Below are 22,055 nucleotides of genomic sequence, written 5' to 3'. Positions count from 1 at the left end.
CTGCTGCTGCTCCTATAGATGAAGATAATGTTGTTTTTTGGGTGGATGTGAGGATTTACGTACATGGGGATCCTCTTCTGTTGGTCCTCCTCCTGGTTGTTCTCTCGATGACGTCCCTCGATGCAGCTAGACCTAGAAACAAAAAGAAAACAAGGTCGCAGAAACACACAACTCAAAAGTAAGGGACTGTCTCTTTAAACATGCCCATTATGTCAACCAATGGAAAAACACCTACATGGAGAAAAAGGAAGCCCAGAGCACAGAAGAGGAAAGAAGGAGGGAGCTAGGTTGTCAAGCCTCGAGAGGACAAAATTAAATTGGAGCCAAAAGGATGGAGTGTGTGGAATTCTCCCATCGAGAGAAAGACGTGTCTGCCCCACACGGAAACCGCTGCCGAAGCTGCCATCTTGGAGAAGCAAGGCAGATCCTACCGGGAGACAGAGGACATCGAGTTGGGACCAGACAAGTGTTGGATGGCCTCAGAGGCTGCCAAATAGCCACTGCAAGTCAGGAGAGTTGCAGCTGAGCGGGCGAGTACGTGGGGCCAGAGTGTAATACCAAGGAGAGTGCAGAGGGACGAGGTGTATGGGGGTACGGGACACAACGATGCAGGTGGAGGGAAAAACCGAACACCTTCACTGTTTCCTGTTCTAGTCACTCATTTAAATTGGACTACCAGGAGCATAATGCAGCTAAAATAGATTGGAATCCCTAATTGTATAAAAGAAGAGATTCTATAACCGAACCGCTGTAAATCTAACTCACAAAGAGTTATATTTCCCTTTCTTATGTTATTCTCTTTTTATTTTCACTGGTGGGAGGAACATAAAATAGGTCTAAAAGAGAAGCGGCACATCTATTTTTTTAGTAGTTTAGCAGAGTGAGGGCTAATCCAGTAACCTTGAGGGTGTTTTCACAGGATTACTCTTTTTTTTCCCACACAAACACCAACGGTGTTGGTGACGGATATTTGCAAGCAGTGCTTCTGAACCCTATACTTCCAGCTCTTTTCTCTTTATGTCGAGAGGATCCAGGCAAAATCTAGCCACACTGGAAGTCCTAGAAGAAGAAGAAAAAGGATAAAAACATTATTTGAGGATATCCTGTGTTGTCTGACATCCATGTCTATAAAATTGCAAACATATCTGAATAAAAGGCATCATTGCGAAACAGGATAAGCCTCCTCACGTTTACCTCCTGCCCAGCCCCTAAAAGTATCACAGTTGGCAAACAGGAGGTCTTTGTACAAACTCTCACATATGTCCTGTCAGAGCAATTTGCCGCACCCATTGGTCCAATGTTAGGGACTCTCGTGCATGGGCAAAATGGGAAATTCCACCCCTACACTTTCTGGGATAGAGATAGATGGGGAAAACTGTGGTGAGTCAAGTTCTTTCCTGGTTCTTTTTGGAGTGTCATTGAGAGGAGCTCCTTTGATCTTCCACAACCCTGCCTTCGGTTGTAGTTAGGGGAATAACCTTAGTCATAACTGGATTGTCGTGCGATAGAAAGTTCGCCCTTGACCTCCATACTGATTGAAACCTTCTCTTTAGGCTTGGGATCTGCTTGAGCCACGAAAAGTGGATGAGCTCGCTTCTAGGTATTGCAGAAGCCCTGATGATTTTGCAGTATCTATGACCATCTTAAGACTTTGAAGAGCTTCATACACATGCTTTGCAAAAAGGGTAAGGTCATCAAAAGATTTGTCAAGCATTATAATTGGACTAAAGTGCTGATGGCTGTGGATCTGAGTCAGCCTTGCCTTCTCAAAATAGCTGCCCCTGCAAGCTATCGAAAGCCTGTGTTTGAAACATCCAGGGCTTTATCAATAATGGCTGCCAATGTAAATTTCCGTTCTGTATTGTTTTAGCAGTTCCTTTTTTTATTCACCGAGGTGAGGTCAAGCAGTGATGCAATATCATGCAAAATGTTTTGCTCGTAACTAACCCTGGGCGTAGTTCGCGTAGCCGCACTCCGCGAAGCTACGCGAAGACGCACTTGCACTCCGCGAGCTACGCGTAGCTCCGCGGACATGCGTAGTTGCTTGCTAGACCCGTTCGCGCGCCGTTTTTCGTCTTCGGGAGCGCGGTGCGCGTGTTCGGGGCACTGCCTGCATGCTCGAGATAGCTAGCGCGCTAAGTTACTCAAGAGGTTTGTCCCGCCCGCTTGCGTTCCCTTATTTCCTGTTCCGGGTCACAAGTAACGTGTTCGCGTTGTGTTAGACATGTTCGGGAACTCATCTTCTCGTTCGCACTGCCAAAGTGCGTGATCGCGTCAAATATCGCGCGAACCTACCCAGGCGGTCGCGACGGGCCAAGGTAAGCCATTGCCGCGCACGCGATAATGTTATTCAGCGCGCGAGAACTACGCTACGCACCGGATCGCGGAGTAATCGACAGCTTCGCGTTCTCCGTGGAACGCGGAGTTGCCAAAACTCCGCAAGCTCCGCGAACGGAGCGTAGTTCTTCGCCCAGGGTTACTCGTAACCTCCTAATACCACCAGAGCATTTGCCGCATTAATACAAGTTGCTGCCATAGAAATATTTCTGCAGCCCAAATTATCTGTACACCTACAATCCCTGTCTGGGGGACCAGAGGATAGTGTGATGGTTTCTTTTAGACTTACTTTAAACTGCTGTGCTGAAGATCTCACAAAGTCTGGCTTTGAATAGCCAGCAAAACAGGCCGGGGGCTGAATTTAGGGCTCTATACTTTTTCTCTCGTCGATGTATCACAGGTGAAATTGTAGCAGGAATCTTCATTATTATTAGCCCTTCCCATCACACAAACTTTTGAATGGGTATGGATTTAGCAGGTTCTAATGGCTGCTCTTTAAAACCATAAAGGCAACATTTCTGTTACACTGAAGATATTGGTAAATGGAACTTTTTTGAAGTCTCTCCATTAAGGCATAAAAGCGGGATATTTCATCTGGCGAGTCTGGATGACCGGACAGGTTGTTGTCTTCTTTGACAATGATGAGGTTATCTCCATCATTAGTACCTTTGTCACCTCCTTGTGGAAGTTCTCCTTCCTGCGAGCCCACATCTGAATATACAGTATTGATTGAATCTTTATCATCCATGTTCTCAGAAGTTGGCGGGACAAGAGGTGTATTGACGATTCTAGGAAATGGCTTCTGAGGTAGGAGAGGTGGTGGAAGTGAAAGTGGCCGAGGAGGTGTAGGAAGTAGCAAAGAAGATGGTGGTGGCAGTAGGATGGGTATAGCAGGTTTCGCTGCCTGTGGTGAGTGACCCACAATGTACTGTGGTAGAAACCATTGAAAAGTATCCATTATTTGCTGTATGTAGACAGAAAAGCCAGCTGCATCTGCACAACTTTATGGTGTATATTGTACTGAGGAAGTGCACAGGAATGTGGATTGTTAGGTGTAAAATCGAATGAATTCCTCAAAATCTGGGATGTAGGAAACATCCAATTGCATTGGACTGTAGGTAATATCTGATGCAAGGTTGCTGAGTTCTGTGTCCAGAATTTGAGATAGTAAAGTTTCTGTCACCTTTAATGGTGAAAAGGGAAGTACAGTACAAACAATGGACTGTGTCGCCGTCAACGGTGTTGTCGTTGATGTCATCATCAACTGTGTTGTCATCGACATCGGCATTCAAGGCGTTGTTGTTAACCTCGAGTGCTGCAGTTGTTTCTGAAACTGGTTGCGTTGAAGGAGTCGTCAACTGCATTGGAGCAGTCATTCACAGTGTAGTCGTTGTTGACATCTGTGTCGTATACAATGAAATTATCATCTTGTTCCTCGTCAATGGTGAGGCTTCTGAAGGTCTTTTCTTCTTAGATGATGATTGCTTATCATAGGAATTTCATTTATGCATAGGAGTTTTCACAGAGTCTCTTTTCTCCTCAAGTTTTTTCCCGAGTGAAATCCAGATTTATTCCGTGCAAAGGTAGCTGCAAGCTCTTTACCAAATAAATCCAATTCAGGATACTGAACATGTCTCCTTGTTTGTGCTGCTTTGTTGAAGTGCTTAGTGGGGTACCTTGTTACAAAATCTTCCTCAGTGGAGGACCATCCCCCATAGGAGGAGGCATCCTTTTAGAAGGAGGGGATCTTTCTTCATTCAATAAATATAGTGCCAACCTCCTCTCTCTGTCCTTTAGAATTTTTTTGTAGGTAATGTAGCACTACCACGTCACTGGCTGTAGTCCGGGTTGCTTCAAATGAAGTGGATGTGCTACTTAACAGATATTGTTGTTCAGTCCTATGGCCATTTTAACACTGTGATTAAAAACAATTAATTAGTAACCAAATATTAGAAAAATTGTTGTACTTTTATCAATGAATAAGTTTATACAAATGGTATTAAAACATAGTGTAATATACAACATAGAATAAAACGAATTGAGAAATACACCAAAAATGCAGTTAAAATAAAGCTAATACATTGTCGATTATGACTCGCATAATCAAGAAACAGACAGAAATATGTAAGACATGAGATTTGTTCAATACAGTTTGTACATTCAATTTCCTGTGATATCACTTAGTTCTATACATAGATATAATCTGTATTTCAACCAAAGTGTTGGAATCCTGAATTGTACATAAAAAGTGCATTGACGCGTTTCGATGGATGCAGCAAATTACACCATCTTTTTCAAGACTTACTGGCAGATGCATCAAAAATTGGTATTCGTAGTCGTTATTAGCGAAAAATAAGGAATCGCTAATAAGGACATGCAAACCGCGATGCATCAATAAAATCGCTAAAAATTACAGATTCGTTAAAAATCGGTAAAACCTTGCGAGATGACTGCGAGATACCGAATCTGCAAATACCGAAATAGCTAATACCGAATCGGTATCTGCGAATTCGGTATCTGCCAAGTCGGTATTAGCGAAATCGGCAAAAATACGCAGCGCTCCGGAAGCAGGCTGATGACGTCACAACCAGGAAGCAGCTCAGCCCATGCTTCACTCGGTGCCCTGAGGAGCTCAGAGGAGGAGGCAGAGAACAGTAGCAGAGGAGCAATACACAGCCAGCAGTGACCAGGACCTGCACAGCAGTGCATCATGGAGAAAGAGGCACCCAAAGGAAAGGACAACACCAGGAAGAGAAAACGCAAGTTTTCTGACAAGGAACTGGAGATTCTGATAGAGGGTGTCAGCAGCAGGCATGAAAAACTGTTTGGCAGACTGCCCTTGAAGGTGCCAGAGGCGGAGAAGTGCAGGATGTGGCTGCGCATCAAGGACAGTGTGAATGCTGTGGGAGTCACACACCGCAGCATCGAGGACCTTAAAAAACGGTGGTACGACCTCCGCAAAAGGGCTAAGGAGAAGATCGCGGAAAGGGTGAAGGATGCGGCTGGCACAGGTGGTGGCTCCTCAAATGTGACACCGAACACAGCCCTCGAGGACCTTGTGGAGTCGACCATCGAACCGGAAGCTGTTTTGGTGGTCACCCAACTGGACACCTCAGGTGCTGCGGAAGGCGGACAAGGTAAGATGCATGCCAGCGCAGATATTCAGCGTCTTGTCTACCCCTGCCCATTTCCCCAAGCCAAACACAGTGCACAAGTAGCCGTGCCTAAAGCACAATCCCTCAACAGAGTGATGCTTCATGGGAGTTGTCATTTTTTTTTTTTTTTTCCTCATTAGCCATATAGTCGATCCAAATATGCTCCTAGCCGCAAGACTCAAGATCCGTTTGCCCCCGTATCACCTGAGGGTCTATAAAAAGGCCCCCAGTGCCCATAAAGGCAGACTTGATGTCTCTGGCAGTGCTTAGACGGACAATCTCCATTCGGGCCAGCTCGACGTGTAGTCCAATAGCAGTATGGCTTGGGGTGCCTCCCTTTGGACAAGGAGATTTTAGGCCTAATCATCGGACCCGGGGAAACCCCCCCACCCCAAAAAAAAAAAAAACCCGGGTTGACTAACTATACCTTCTCCATTTAATCAAAAAATCCCAGAATCTCAAAGATCGAGGGCTACATGTTCTAGTTAGATCGACCTTCAATGTTACATATAATGAAGACAACCAGTCTGCATGTGTCGGGGAGTTTATATTGACCCAGTTTTTACAAATTTCTCTTCTGAGAACTGACCCGCCTGGAGTCGGCGGACCAAGTTACCTCAGACAACCAAGAGGAGAAAATAGAATTAAAAGCCAAGTTAGATGCGCTATTGCAAGAAAGGCTAAATAAAAGATGGCAGGCCAGCAAACTCTCGCACTTTGAATATGGCGAATCTGCTGGAAAATTGCTGGCCTGGAAAATAAAAGCTGACCAGACCAGAAATTTTATCAAAGAAGTGAGGGTGGCTGGGAGAACCGAGAACATGACAACTGACACTGACATTGGGGAAGCCTTTAGTGAGTTTTTTCGGAACATTTATACAGAAGAACTTAATGATAATCTAGATGAAAGCAAGGAATGGCTGGATAATATAGCTCTCCCAGAATTGAATAGTTCCCAAAGTGAAAATTTAGATAAAGAAATAACGGAATTAGAAGTTGAAAATACCATCAAACAACTAACTCATGGCAAGGCCGCGGGACCGGATGGTCTCCCAGGAGAACTATTTAGGGCACTTAATTCCACTCTTACCCCAGTCCTTACGACCCTTTTTAATAATATACTAATCAGAGGCGAGACACCACCAAGTTCCTGGGGGGAAGCAAACATAGCGTTAATATTAAAAACAGGCAAAGACCCAGTCGAGTGTGGATCATATCGTCCAATCTCGCTTCTCAACAATGATTATAAAATCTTTGCGTCAATTTTGGCAGCACGATTGGGAAGCGAGATTGGATCAATTATCCACCCCGATCAAAAGGGGTTTATTAGAGGCCGGCAACTAGACGATTTAACATACGACTTAGTGGGAGCCGCTGATATTGCCTCAACTTTTTGCTTACCCATGGCAATTATGACACTTGACGCTACAAAAGCGTTTGATAGGGTAAACTGGACATATTTAAACACAATAATGGACAAATTTCATCTTGGCCCTAAATTTTGCAGAGCTATCGGCCTAATATACAACAACCCTAGAGCATCCCTCTTAATAAACGGTACACGAACATCTCCCTTTAAAATTAGTCGAGGAACAAGGCAGGGCTGTCCTCTATCTCCCCTCCTCTTTAATTTATACGTGGAACCATTTGCGCAGGCCATTAGGGAGGACATGAATATTCCACATTTTACTTTTTCCGGTTGGGATAAGAAGGTCGGCCTATATGCCGACGACATACTCATTTACACAACTGACCCCGCCTTGGCATTTCCTACAGTCATAAAGAAGGCGGAGGAGTTTGGAAGATTTTCGGGATATGAAATAAATGCCGGAAAAACGGAAATAATGGCTTGGAACATTCCTAATCTCCAACTCCCGGTAAAATCCTCAATGAGGTACCTTGGAATCACAATAACTAAGGACCTGGACCATTTAGCTCAAAATAACCTAGCCCGGATTTCCCGCGAATCCCAATCCCTGATGAAAGCTTGGTCTTTTCTCCCGCTTACCATCTATGGAAGGACCAGCCTGATAAAAATGAGCATTCTTCCAAAATATACATTTATTTTCAACACCATTCCGCTATCATTTGACACTACACAACTTGCAAAATGCCAACAAAATATCAATTCATTCATTTGGGGATATAAATCCAGCAGACTGGCGTGGAAGAAATTGAGAAGGAGAAGAGGGAAAGGGGGGCTTGCCTTGCCGGATTTGGGATATTATGCCTGGGCGTTTCACTTGACCCATTCCAGGATGCTACTTAAGACCCCCTGGAAAAATGCAAATGGACTTATGTATAAGGCAATGTTACTGGGTTCGGACCTTCCATTGAACGGCTTTTTGTTTAAGTTCGGCCACCAGAAGTTTTTTTAAAAAGTTAGATTAAAGTCACTATTGGCCACTATAAAAGAATGGTCCCAAATTAAATCTAAGACTGGGATAGGATATCTATCCAAGCATGCACCGATTTGGGATTTACCCGGGCTGTCACCACAAGACTCCAATACAGTTAAAAAGGTCCTATTGGAAGCAGGTATAACACAGTGGGGGGAACTACTGGTAGAAGGATCCCTTATGAAATGGGAACAATTCAAGCTCATGGCAACATCATCACTCTCCTGGCTAGCATATCTACAACTGGCTAGCTGGATCCGAACTCAAACTAAGAAAAGAGCAATGACGGGGGAAGATAGCCCCTTAGAAAACAACCTAGTGGAGAAACCCGCAGGAAGAAAGGAAGTCGCACTCTTCTATTGGTACATCGTAGAGGGTGGAGAGGACGACCCCAATCTCCCGGTAAAACTCTGGGGTGGAGAGGGTGAACCACATATGGAGGACATATGGGAAGAATCTTTTATCCTCCTCTATAAGATCATTAAGCCAGCATGGCTGAGGCGTAATCACTTTTTCACGCTCCATCGGGCATATTACTCTCCTAAGAGGCTCTCGAAATTCCAACCCGGGAAATGCTGCAGCAAATGCTCCTATCCAGCAGCCTCAGATCTTCATATGTTTTGGGAGTGCCCGAATATTGCCATTTTTTGGCAAGAAATCAGGATAACACTCGAATCCATCCTCAGTACACCTATCCCGTGGTCATGGCCTCTAATCATCTTTGGCCTAAATAATAGCATCAAAGGTTTAGAAAGAGAGTTCTTATTCTATGCTATTCTATTAGCATGGGAGTTGTAGTCATAACATGAAAGGGTTCCTGTCTGACCCCTGAGGTGCATGACATGAAAACAGCAGTCGAGGTCCAACTATCAGTTCCCATATGTTCTTTATGTAGATGACTAAAGCATAAACTTACAATATCCACAAAATCATAACAATACTCTGTTTCACACACAGATGCCTCCCCCATGGAATCAGATGACAGCGCCCGCCTAGTCATCTGTGAGACTCCAGTGGTGACTGATGCGGAGAACACGCTGGAACATGGAGGCAGTCCTTCCCCACCTCCGCAAACATCAACACCACCACCAGCACCGCGGACAAGAACACCACCACCACCGCCACCGCGGACAGCAACACCAACACCACCACCACGGACAGCAACACCACCTCCACCTCCACCTCCACAAGTCCTGCCAAGCACACATAGCCGCAGGGCAAATGTCCCCTCCCTGCAGGAGATGGAGACGGAGCTGAGGCCAGCAGCCACAAATGTACAGCAGCAGGCTGTCGTCACCCCAACCGCACGAACAGCAGCACGTCTGCGAGCTAACAGCGGGCAGGATCCCTGGGTAGGGCTGCAGCGACAACAGCAGATCCTGCAGATGTGTATGGAGTCGTGGAGAGCCGGATGCTGCGTGTTCAGCGCCTGCAGGCAAAACACATGGGTACAATGAAGATTAGCATGGGAAGGATGTCCTACAGATTTACTGCAATGACTGACGCAGTGCGAGAGCTGACCACAGCCATTGCAGAGGGCAACAATGACATTAAGGCATGCCTACAGGAACTAACACGCGCTGTTGTTGCAGGCCAACAGAGGGAGCGCAGGAGACATGAGCAGTACTCACTCAGTACCAATGCCACAATTAAGGCCATCAAGAAGCTGTGCAACAGCACAGCTGTGGTAGCCCACAGATCGGTGTCCCTGCAGGTGGACATGGGCCATTATTGTGGGGATGTGGCAAGGACCCTTGAGAGAATGACCACTGCAGTGGAGCACCTTCAGTCTGGAACTGCCAGTATCAGCAGTGCGGGAGGGGATGAGGCGAGTGAGGCAGCCTCCAGTGTGAGCAGCGTCACCATGCCTGAGACAAGCGAGAGGAGGCGCAGTGCGCGCAGTGCACCAGCCACTGTGAGTGATCACGGAGATGTTGAGGAGTCACGGGACAGGAGGCTGGGTGTCCGTGGCAAACGTAAATAGCCATGATGCAATGGCTCCCTGGCCATGGTGAGGTAACCATGGGCCAACTGTAGTGCCACATACAGCACCTCTGTTGTCAATGGACATTTTTTCTTTAGTTTTCATTTACGCTGCGTCATGTTTCTGTTACATTTATCAGCACCGGTCAGGTGTTAATGGGCATTAAACCCTTGCAATGCACATCATCCTGTCATGGCTCTTTCTTACCTGTCTCAGAAGTGATGGCGTGTGATGTATGTCCGCCTCCTTTGCCCTTCTGCCGTGTTGGGCACATGTGCCTGTCGGTGTTGGGGGGGGGTTGCTGTGCACGTAGCTCGTTCTCACCGTACACCTCTATGGGTATCCCCCTTCTTGTTGCGATGTTATGCAGGATGGCACAGACAGCTATGATCTTGCAGCAGGTCACAGGGTCGTACTGCAATGCACCTCCTGTCAATATTCTGAAGCGACTCTTGAGGATGCCGAATGTGCGCTCTACAACATTCCTTGTGCTGATGTGTGCTCTGTTGTAGCGCTGCTCTTGTGGTGTTGCTGGGTTGAGGTAGGGAGTGAGTAGATACTCACGCAAGGCGTAAGCGCTGTCACCTGCAGGATGGGGAGAGAATGGTTAGCGGCATGAATGCTATGGTACATGTGGGGATGGATTAAATGGTGTTGCATCAATACGTGCCTAGTAGGTGTCCAACTCCAAATTCACCGTTGATCAGGCGCCTGTGGATGCCACTGTGACGAAAGATGTATGCGTCGTGTGTGCTCCCTGGGAATTGGGCTACGAGGTCCGTAATGATGTGCTTGGCATTGCACACGACCTGCACATTAATGGAATGGTATGACTTCCGGTTGCGGTAGATGTATTCGGTGGCTGAGGGAGGACAGATGTGGACATGGGTGCAGTCGACACACCCTATCACATGGGGGAATTGTGCCACCTGGAAGAACTCACGCTTGGTGCGGTTCAACTGTTGGGGGGTCGTGGGGAAGGTGATGTGGTGATGTATCGATGCTAGCATGGCGCCCAGGAACCTGTGGAAGAAGCGTGATAGTGCGCTTTGCGACACGCCTCCGGCTTCTGCTATTACCCCCTGGAAGCTTCCAGACGCCAGCAGGTGCAGGCTGCATAGGACCTGGACATGGGCTGGTATTGCGTGGGTCCTAAGGGTCTGGTGCTGGAGTTGTGGTTCCAGATCTGCTATTACACGCATTATTATGGCAGGCCTGAGTCTGTACTTATCGTACACCTGCTCCTCTGTTTGCCCGAGCAATGTGATGCGCACCTTGAAGTCTCTATCCTGGATCATTCTCCTTCGCTGGGCCAGGGCATTGATTCTCCTCCTCCGAGCAAGCACGTAGGGGGCAGCCATTTTGGTTGACTAACAGGGTTTCCAGGGTCATTTTTAAAGGGTTACTGATTGTCAGCACCTGTCAGGAATATACATTTTTTTTCTTCATTAGAATAACTTTACCTCCAGTTTGAGATTCCCCTTATTTTGCTCATGCTAAATAGCGATTTTTGAGGTTTTACCGGGGCCTGCTTTGGTTTTCGTTATTACCGAATGCCTGGATACCGATTCGGTAATTTACCGAGGTTTTTTTTTTAGCGATTCTTTAATATTTACCGATTTGTGTTGATGCATTGCATTTAGGGGTTTTGCGGTCGGTATCGGCCTGTTTTACCGATTCGATATTTTACCGGGAGGTATTTTGCTTGATGCATCTGCCTGTTAATATTTTTCTGTCATGTAAGGATGGTTAATAGTTTTTTCACCCTACAATAAATATATATATAAAATTAGTACATTACAATGATGGTAAAACATAATCAAATGCAAAATTATCTATGCTAAGGCTATTTGATGAACCGTCTAGCATAACAGTAGTAGCAGTCTATGTCATTAGAGCCTACTGATCAAATTACGTTGATATACATATTATTATATCAAGCTCTTCCCTGCTACAATAATGGCACAGTGATATTCGCGGGACATTGATCATAATAGTGTATCAGGGTGTTACCATTTTCGATTCTCAACCAACCTAGTATGGTTCATATTTCACGTTTATCTCATTCTGTCACTCATGGGGATCGGGTAGTGAAACGCGCGATGTAACCAAAGCTAGCCACAAGCTTACAATTATCACAATCTTGAGCTGACAACCGGCCATATAGAGATCTAAAAATCTTACCCTTGCCACTAGATTGGCTTTGTTAGAATTAAGGCAGTTCCTTATTCGTTCTACCAGCTGTAGCTTTCGTGTAGAGCTGATTATCAGGCTGATTAGAAATAGCGCCTGATACGCTGAAAAGGTCATAAAATTATGTTTTAAAACACTACCTTCCTATTGGACAAAATATCTACTTGTCTCAAATAAATAACATAGAATGAAATGAGTACCTGTTTAGGGAGAGTTTGGATGGACTCGCAGTATTTTATGGGATCTTATTTAAAAGCTTTTCTTTACTTGTGCTATTCGTTATGTTGTTCCATATTTATGGGGATCTGTAAGAGGAGGTGTAGAACGCAATCTATGAGTTTAGTTTATATGGTAACTCTACTTCTATCTCATTACGTAAAATAAAGGTTTCTTATTTTACCTCTAAAATGGCAATATCCTAGTGCCGCCAAAGTCCCTGTAGAAATGGGATGCAGTCGGGGGATTTCAGTATTATTCGGAAATTTCGAAGAGGCTACTGCAACCAGAAGGGAAAAAAAACACTCTATTTAGTAAAGATTTCCCAGTTGTAAAAGTAATTTATGTAACGCATCTAGGCAGAGGTTCCCTATGTTTGACCGAAATGGTGCCTGGCGTAGCGTCTCTCATGGGGGTCCGCGTTGTGTCGCAAAGGATAAGGCATACACGGAAGTTTATAACTGATGTCTCGTGAGACCTGATTGGTTGGCACCAAAATAAAAGAGCCAATGACTAAGCGTGTCGATCAAGACTGGATGCTAATGACAACCGGTTAAGGAATACCGTTACTCATAGGTTAAATGTGTCCCGGAAGGCGGAAGTAATAAAACGTGGTTTCCACCCTGGTCCGCCCTGCGCTAGTAGCCGGCCTAACCACGTTCAAACCCTTAAATTTAGGCCAGCGTCCTGATTAGCATCCATTCTTTATCGACACGCTTAGTCATTGGCTCTTTTATTTTGGTGCCAACCAAACAGGTCTCACGAGACATCAGTTATAAACTTCTGTGTATGCCTTATCCTTTGCGACACAGCGCGGAACCCCGTGAGAGATGCTACGCCAGGCACCATTTAGGTAAAACATAGGGAACCTCTGCCTAGACGCGTTACATAAATGACTTTCACATCGGGGAAATCTTTACTAAATAGAGTGCTTTTTTTCCCTTCTGGTTGCAGAAGCCTCTTCGAAATTTCCGAATATTACTGAAATCACCCGACTGCATCCCATTTCTACAGGGACTTTGGCGGCACTAGAATATTGCCATTTTAGAGGTAAAATAGGAAACCTTTATTTTACGTAATGAGATAGAAGTAGAGTTACCAGATAAACTAAACTCATAGATTGCGTTCTACACCTCCTCTTACGGATCCCCATAAATATGGACCAACATAACGAATAGCACAAGTAAAGAAACGCTTTTAAATAAGATCCCATAGAATACTGCGAGTCCATCTAAACTCTCCCTAAACAGGTACTCATTTCATTCTATGTTATTTATTTGAGATGAGTAGATATTTTGTCCAAGAGGAAGGTAGTGTTTTAAAACATAATTTTATGACCTTTTCAGCGTATCAGGCTCTATTTCTAATCAGCCTGATAATCAGCTCTACACGCAAGCTACAGCTGGTAGAACGAATAAGGAACTGCCTTAATTCTAACACAGCCAATCTAGTGGCAAGGGTAAGATTTTTAGATCTCTATGTGGCCGGTTGTCAGCCCAAGATTGTGATAATTGTAAGCTTGTGGCTAGCTTTGGTTACATCGCACGTTTCACTACCCGATCCCCATGAGTGACAGAATGAGATAAACGTGAAATATGAACCATACTAGGTTGGTTGAGAATTGAAAATGGTAACACCCTGAGACACTATTATGATCAATGTCCCACGAATATCACTTTGCCATTATTGTAGCAGGGAAGAGCTTGATATAATAATATGTATATCGACGTAATTTGATCAGTAGGCTCTAATGACATAGATTGCTACTACTGGTATGCTAGACAGTTCATCAAATAGCCTTAGCATAGATAATTTTGCATTTGATTATGTTTTACCATCATTGTAATGTACACATTTTATATACATATTCATTGTAGGGTGAAAAAACTATTGACCCTCCTTACATGACAGAAAAATATTAAGTCTTGAAAAAGATGGTGTAATTTGCTGTATCCATCGAAACGCGTTGACGCACTTTTTATGTACAATTCAGGATTCCAACACTTTGGTTGAAATACAGATTATATCTATGTATAGAACTAAGTGATATCACAGGAAATTGAATGTACACACTGTATTGAACAAATCTCATGTCTTACATGTTTCTGTCTGTTTCTTGATTATGCGGGTCATAATCGACAATGTATTAGCTTTATTTTAACAGCATTTTTGGTGTATTTCTCAATTAGTTTTATTCTATGTTGTATATTACACTATGTTTTTAATACCATTTGTATAAACTTATTCATTGAATAAACGTACAACAATTTTTCTAATATTTGGTTACTGATTATTTGTTTTTAATTGTGTTGAATTGTGAAGTTAGATCAAGGGGATCGAGCTTTTTCAGGTGTTTGAACCTCATTTACCTTGATTACGTTAAGGGGTACCTTTCATTCCTTTGTACATAGTCTGCACAACCTACTGGTTGGAGAGGCGTTCTGTCTCAGTTATTGATTCTTGAATTATATTCCTGCCTTAGATAAGGCACGTCAGGTATACCGCGATGGATAAATTGAAAACCTTTGGGTTTTCTGACAACCAATATAATAAACTCATGAATTTGAACCCACGGAATGGAGGTTCCGAAGGGCTTAATAACACAAGCCATGAACAACTAGTGAAGATTCTTAATTTAAAAAAGAAACAAATACGTACGGAACTTCACGCGGAATTTCTGATTGATTATTTAAAAGCCGGGGTTATACCAATCGGTCTTCAGGTGCGCAATGAGCCAGGCTTGTTTGTCGAACACCCAAAATTCATTGAAACCTGGACCCTTATGGCCAACCATTGCAGTCGCGACTGGCTTATTTTAATTATAGAGACTGCCCAGGAATTAATTGAGATTGAGAAACAGGAAATAGAAAGTTTAGAATCTCTATTGAAACAAAATCCAGCATTGGATGATGCCAAGAAAAAGCTTGAAGAGATTGATACAGCTGTAAACGGTTATAGAGAATATTTAACTAACAAGAAATTGAAAAAATTCAAGAAGGATGTAGAAAGATACATGGAGGAGGGAGTTTACCCGTATACCCAGAAAGAGTATTTTGATAGCAAGAAGGTACAAAGATGGGAGAAACCCTCATTCCAGAGACCCGTTTACTCTAGAGGAGGCTGTAAGCGAATAACCTTCTCTGAAACATCAGGTTCCAGTAGCGAGGAAGAACAGGAAAGACATCAGGACACTAGAGGGGGACCTTCCTAGGAACGGGAGTCTTTTTCAGGGAGGCGACCGAACCGAGGCCAGAGAAATTTCAGGGGTTACAATCGACCCGAGACACCCAGAAACCATCAACCTCAAAATGGTGCCCAGGATTATCTGGCGACAAGGAGCAAGCAATATTGAAGATAGGTAATTTCCCCATTATTAATCTCTCTCAAAGAACCCTTAACAAAGAGGAACAGGAAGTACTTAAAAAAGGTTTTAGCTTTGCCCCTACCAATAAACAGAGCCTATTTGATCTTGAAAGTGATTTGAGAAATTTCTTTAGAAAAATACGTCTTAATAGATTTTTTGAAGATAAGGAATATACTCCAGCGCCCAATGTGACAGGATTTAAACCTAAATCCTCTTTCCTTCCCACTTTGAATCAACTTGATAAAAATTTAGAAATCTTTGAGAGAGTGGTGGAAGTAGAAATTAAAACCCTTCATAATAATATGGATAACAATAGATAAAACAATAACCTGTCGAGTGGAACAAAGAATAGCCTTAACTACCCTACAAAATTGTAATGAGCTAACAATAAAACCGTCCGATAAGGGTGGGGGAGTGGTGGTGTTCGACACTCCCAAGTATGAAGCAAAATTAATAGATCTCCTTAATGTTAAAGAACATTACCAACGTTCAAAATTCATAGAGGTTAGCAAATTAAAAACAGAAGTCAGTGCCCTCCTTAAATTAGGGAAGGATGACGGTTGGATCTGTGACAATGAATTTAAATTCTTGTTAAACACACATTCGGTTATCCCCGCAATATACGGACTTCCTAAAATTCATAAGAATGTAACTGATCCACCTATGAGGCCTATCATAAGCAGTATAGGGTCCCTGTTAGAACCCTTGAGCCGCTATGTGGACTTCTTTCTTAAGCCTATAGTGCAAAAATTAAGATCATATTTAAAAGATACTTCCCATGCCATATCCACATTTGAGGGGCAGAGATTCAATAGGGTGACCCAGTTCTAGGTCACCCTAGACATAGAAGCTTTATATACAAATATACCCCAAAACAGCACTATAGATGTTATTTCCACCATTTTAGAAACAGAAACCTAGCAGGCGGTAACAAGGACTTTATTTTGTCATGTATCAAACTGATTTTGAAAATATTTTTTTTTCTTTTCAAAGACGAACTGTACCTGCAAACGAAGGGGACCTGAGTGGGGGCCACATGTGCTCCCAGCTTGGCCTGCCTTTATGTTGGCAACTTTGAAAAGCAGCATATTTTTAATGAGTTGGCCCCATTTTTTGAAAATATCACTAGCTGGTACCGCTATATAGATGATATTATTTTCATTTGGAGCGGTGCCAGCAGTGAACTAGCCGTTTTTCTTGAATGGCTTAATTTAGGGGACTCCAACCTAAGGTTCACTGGCCATTACAGTAATGAGAAAGTAGAATTCCTAGATATTATCATTAAAAATGAGGATGAGGTACTGAAAGTAGAGCTTTATACTAAGCCTACTGCTAAAAACTCCCTATTACTATATACGAGTAACCACCCTAAAGCACAAAAAAACAATATCCCATTTGGAGGATTCCTAAGGCTGAGGAGAAATTGTACAAATCTGAAAGATTTTTACCATCATGCGGAGAATACTAAAATTAAGCTTAAAGCAAGAGGTTACCCTAATAAATTAATTGAACATTCATTGAATAGAGCGCGATTTTACGACCGGGACAGCCTGTTGGATCAAAATAAAGAAAAGAGTAAAAACGCGTTGGACAGGGTAGTGTTTGTTACCAAATACTCGCATATAAGTAATCAAATAAAGAACATTGTAAATAGGAATTGGAAGATTTAAAATTATAACTCAGAAACCCATCTCAATAAACCCCTATTTTCCTTTAGAAGGAATAAAACTATCAGAAACTCTTTAGTTAATATGTACAAAATCCTAGGGAAATTCAAACCACTGTAGTAGGAACTGTAGCGAGAGGAAACCATAAATGTGGGACTTGTTCCATTTGCCCCCATTGTATTGAGTGCAAAGACTTGATATTCTCTGGTAAAAACCTTACGACTAAGACCCTCAATAATTGTCGTAGTAAAAACGTGGTCTATCTCCTGATATGTCCATGCGATCTAGGATATGTGGGGGAGACTAGTAGGGAACTACGCACATGAGTACTGGAACATAAATCAGCTATTCGCACGAATAAAATCAATGCCCCACTGACAGAACATTACAACAATAAAAACCACGATTGTAATGATCTTAAATGGTTCATTTTAGAAAAATTAGGGTCAACAGACGAGGAGGAGATATAGACAATTTCAGAAAAACCAGAGAACAGTGGTTTATGTGTCATTTAAATACAGTCAACAAGGGACTCAATTCAAGAGAAGATTGGTCTAAATGTATTTAAACTGTATATAGGAGAGTGTTGATACGTAATGACTGATTTTGAGAACCTCTCTAAAATATGGAGCCTTGCTCAGTCACTCTATAGTATTATGCAGGGACCCTTTAAACTGCCATTTGGATGCACTTACTAGAAGTTACGTTTGTATATATACTTTTGAGCAACTGTGCAGATAGGGAACGTATGTAATTATCGTATAAGTCTAGTCTAACAGTACTGTACTGATTCTGAACCCAAGGACTCTTACACTTCTTCCCAGGCTGTAGAATATATAGAGGGCAGATCGCGAGTATTGCACGGCCCTCCATGCCCCCTAACAAACTCATCTTTAGACTGTATTGGATCATCACGCGTGATGCAGTGACTTTAGTTTATCCGAAGGGCTGAGACATTTCTGTGGTCTATGGTGTATCTAGCCTTTTTTCTTTTTTATTAAGTATAACAACAAATCATATTGCATGAGTTGCTCTCCGTCAGGACGCTGGCCTAAACGTAAGGGTTTGAACGGCTACTAGCGCAGGGCGGACCAGGGTGGAAACCACGTTTTATTACTTCCGCCTTCCAGGACACATTTGACCTATGAGTAACGGTATTCCTTAACCGGTTGTCATTAGCATCCAGTCTTCATCGACACGCTTAGGCATTGGCTCTTTTATTTTGGTGCCAACCAATCAGGTCTCACGAGACATCAGTTATAAACTTCCGTGTATGCCTTATCCTTTGCGACACAACGCGGAACCCCGTGAGAGACGCTACGCCAGGCACCATTTAGGTAAAACATAGGGAACCTCTGCCTAGACGCGTTACATAAATTACTTGTACAACGGAGAAATCTTTACTAAATAGAGGTCTTTTTTTCACTTCTGGTTGCAGTAGCCTCTTCTGAATTTCTGAATATTACTGAAATCACCCGACTGCATCCCATTTCTACAGGGACTTTAGCGGCACTAGGATATTGCCATTTTAGAGGTAAAATAGGAAACTTTTATTTTATGTAATGAGATAGAAGTAAAGTTACCATATAAACTAAACTCATAGATTGCGTTCTACACCTCCTCTTACAGATCCCCATAAATATGGATCAACATAACGAATAGCATAAGTAAAGAAAAGCTTTTAAATAAGATCCCATAGAATACTGCGAGTCCATCTAAACTCTCCCTAAACAGGTACTCATTTCATTCTATGTTATTTATTTGAAATAAGTAGATATTTTGTCCAATAGGAAGGTAGTATTTTAAAACATAATTTTATGACCTTTTCAGCGTATCAGGCTCTATTTCTAATCAGCCTGATAATCAGCTCTACATGCAAGCTACAGCTGGTAGAACGAATAAGGAACTGCCTTAATTCTAACACAGCCAATCTAGTGGCAAGGGTAAGATTTTTAGATCTCTATATGGCCGGTTGTCAGCCCAAGATTGTGATAATTGTAAACTTGTGGCTAGCTTTGGTTACATCGCGCGTTTCACTACCCGATCCCCATGAGTGACAGAATGAGATAAACGTGAAATATGAACCATACTAGGTTGGTTGAGAATCGAAAATGGTAACACCCTGAGACACTATTATGATCAAAGTCCCGCGAATATCACTGTGCCATTATTGTAGCAGGGAAGAGCTTGATATAATAATATGTATATCGACGTAATTTGATTAGTAGGCTCTTATGACATAGACTGCTACTACTGTTATGCTAGACGGTTCATCAAATAGCCTTAGCATAGATAATTTTGCATTTGATTATGTTTTACCATCATTGTAATGTACTAATTTTATATATATATTTATTGCAGGGTGAAAAAACTATTGACCCTCCTTACATGACAGAAAAATATTAAGTCTTGAAAAAGATGGTGTAATTTGCTGTATCCATCGAAACGCGTCAACGCATTTTTTATGTACAATTCAGGATTCCAACACTTTGGTTGAAATACAGATTATATATATGTATAGAACTAAGTGATATCATAGGAAATTGAATGCACAAACGGTATTGAACAAATCTCATGTCTTACATGTTTCTGTCTGTTTCTTGATTATGCGGGTCATAATCAACAATGTATTAGCTTTATTTTAACTGCATTTTTGGTGTATTTCTCAATTAGTTTTATTCTATGTTGTATATTACACTATGTTTTTAATACCATTTGTATAAACTTATTCATTGAATAAAAGTACAACAATTTTTCTAATATTTGGTTACTGATTAATTGTTTTTAATTGTGTTGAATAGTGAAGTTAGATCAAGGGGATCGAGCTTTTTCAGGTGTTTGAACCTCATTTACCTTGATTACGTTAAGGGGTACCTTTCATTCCTTTATACATAGTCTGCACAACCTACTGGTTGGAGAGGCGTTCTGTGTCAGTTATTGATTCTTGAATTATATTCCTGCCTTAGATAAGGCACGTCAGGTATACCGCGATGGATACATTGAAAACCTTTGGGTTTTCTGACAACCAATATAATAAACTCATGAATTTGAACGCACGGAATGGAGGTTCCGAAGGGCTTAATAACACAAGCCATGAACAACTAGTGAAGATTCTTAATTTAAAAAAGAAACAAATACGTACGGAACTTCACGCGGAATTTCTGATTGATTATTTAAAAGCCGGGGTTACACCAATCGGTCTTCAGGTGCGCAATGGGCCAGGCTTGTTTGTCGAACACCCAAAATTCATTGAAACATGGACCCTTATAGCCAAGGGTTATTGGGTAACTCTCATTCCTTTATACATATTAACACTGTTACTGCTATTTTGGATTAGCAGAAATTCCCAGCCTGATAACAGGGAATCATTCAAGCATGTGATTATAGGAACGATCCCGTGTTGGAGACTGAGAGACAATTAGTGAATGAGAGTAACAGGGAGTAGAAAAGATTGAGTGAGAATGGATGGGTGAGTGCAAGAGCATGAGAAGGAATGAGTTACAGTGAGTGTAAGTCAGTTGATGTAAGTGTGAGTGAGAATGTGGTGTTATGCTTGTAAATCTGCAGTTGACTCTGGCATGCTGAAAGTAATTAGAATAGCAAAATGCAGGTGCTGATATGCTGGAAACAATTCTTAGCGCAACAGGCTCCTGTGACAAAATGCAGGTACTGGCATGCTAGAGGTGATACTTTGCATATGGGGACCCCCATGTAAAAATGCTGCTGCCTGCACAATGGAGGTATTTTGTGGCACAGGGACACCAGTCGAAAATGCTGGTGCTGGCCTTCCTGAAGAAATTCTTGACATATGGCAAAATGATGGTACTGGCACTTTGAAAGTAATTCTTGGCATAAGGGAGGACAACCGTGGCATGTCGGCATGGAAAACCAACACAAAATGCTAGCCCTGACATCCTAGAGGTAATTGTTTACAGAAGAGCCACCAATGGCATGTGCACAGCACTAATAGCAACATTCTGGCACTGGCATTTTGTATTTAATTGTTGGCCTATGATGGTGCCATGATGGTGCCCATGACTAATTGGGGACAATGCTCACAAAAAGCAGGCTATGACAAAATGGAGGTCATTTTTGGCAAGTGGAGCATCCATTGCACATTTAGGAAAAAAACAGGTTCAGCTGATGGAGAGCGTAAGGTGTCATTGGCCTGGCACATCATGAGAGGACTTGAACATTTAATTTAGATACCCAAGGCAAAACACACAAGGCTAGACATCAAATCACCCTGGCTATTGTCTTAGATCATTGCCTCTTTGGTTTACCCAAGCCCTGCTTCTCGCTCTTTCACTGGGATAGCTGCAGCTGGGCAAGACGTTAAGACTGTAGGCCGGCAGGGAAGGGGGGCATGGAAGTGCCTGGCATCTTTCCTTTTTGCCCAGCAGGCATAATTTTCCTTGAGAGCTTTGGAGCTGAAGGGAATGGTGCTTTAGGTAGAACCCTCGTCCTTCTGGGTTGTTCCACCCCGCCCGTTTCTGAAGAAAGGAGCTCATGTGCTAGGCCAAAAGCGGGGCCCTACTGTGCACTAGACCCTGGCTGCGCAGAACCCTCTTGTGCTGGTCGGAGCAATACCAGCTTCTCCTCAATAGAATTCAGATACCACAATAACTTCAGCCATATTCCCATACCCCTCAACCTTTTTCTTAACTTGCTTTGAAGGCAAACGCTTGGGTAGCCGATTAATTTACACCTGCCCTCAAATACAATCAATATTTCAATGTC

At 42.8% G+C, this 22,055-nt stretch overlaps 1 long non-coding RNA gene across 5 annotated transcripts in view; it reads right to left on the bottom strand.

Moving 5' to 3' along the window:
* LOC144753476 (uncharacterized) overlaps nucleotides 1-22,055 on the bottom strand; it is a 485,329-nt gene that overhangs the window by 157,475 nt on the left and 305,799 nt on the right. For 2 of the 5 annotated variants that reach the window (XR_013594377.1, XR_013594379.1), the window contains exon 5: nucleotides 64-132. The exons of the other annotated variants lie outside the window; for them this stretch is intronic. This is a non-coding gene — a long non-coding RNA (uncharacterized LOC144753476). The remainder of the gene's footprint in view (nucleotides 1-63; nucleotides 133-22,055) is intronic. 5 annotated transcript variants of the gene reach the window in all.

Source organism: Lissotriton helveticus, chromosome 5_1, assembly GCF_964261635.1.
Source record: "Lissotriton helveticus chromosome 5_1, aLisHel1.1, whole genome shotgun sequence".
NCBI lineage: Eukaryota > Metazoa > Chordata > Amphibia > Caudata > Salamandridae > Lissotriton > Lissotriton helveticus.
Note: the sequence above shows the minus strand (reverse complement) of the source record. Positions and strands in the feature narration are given on the sequence as shown.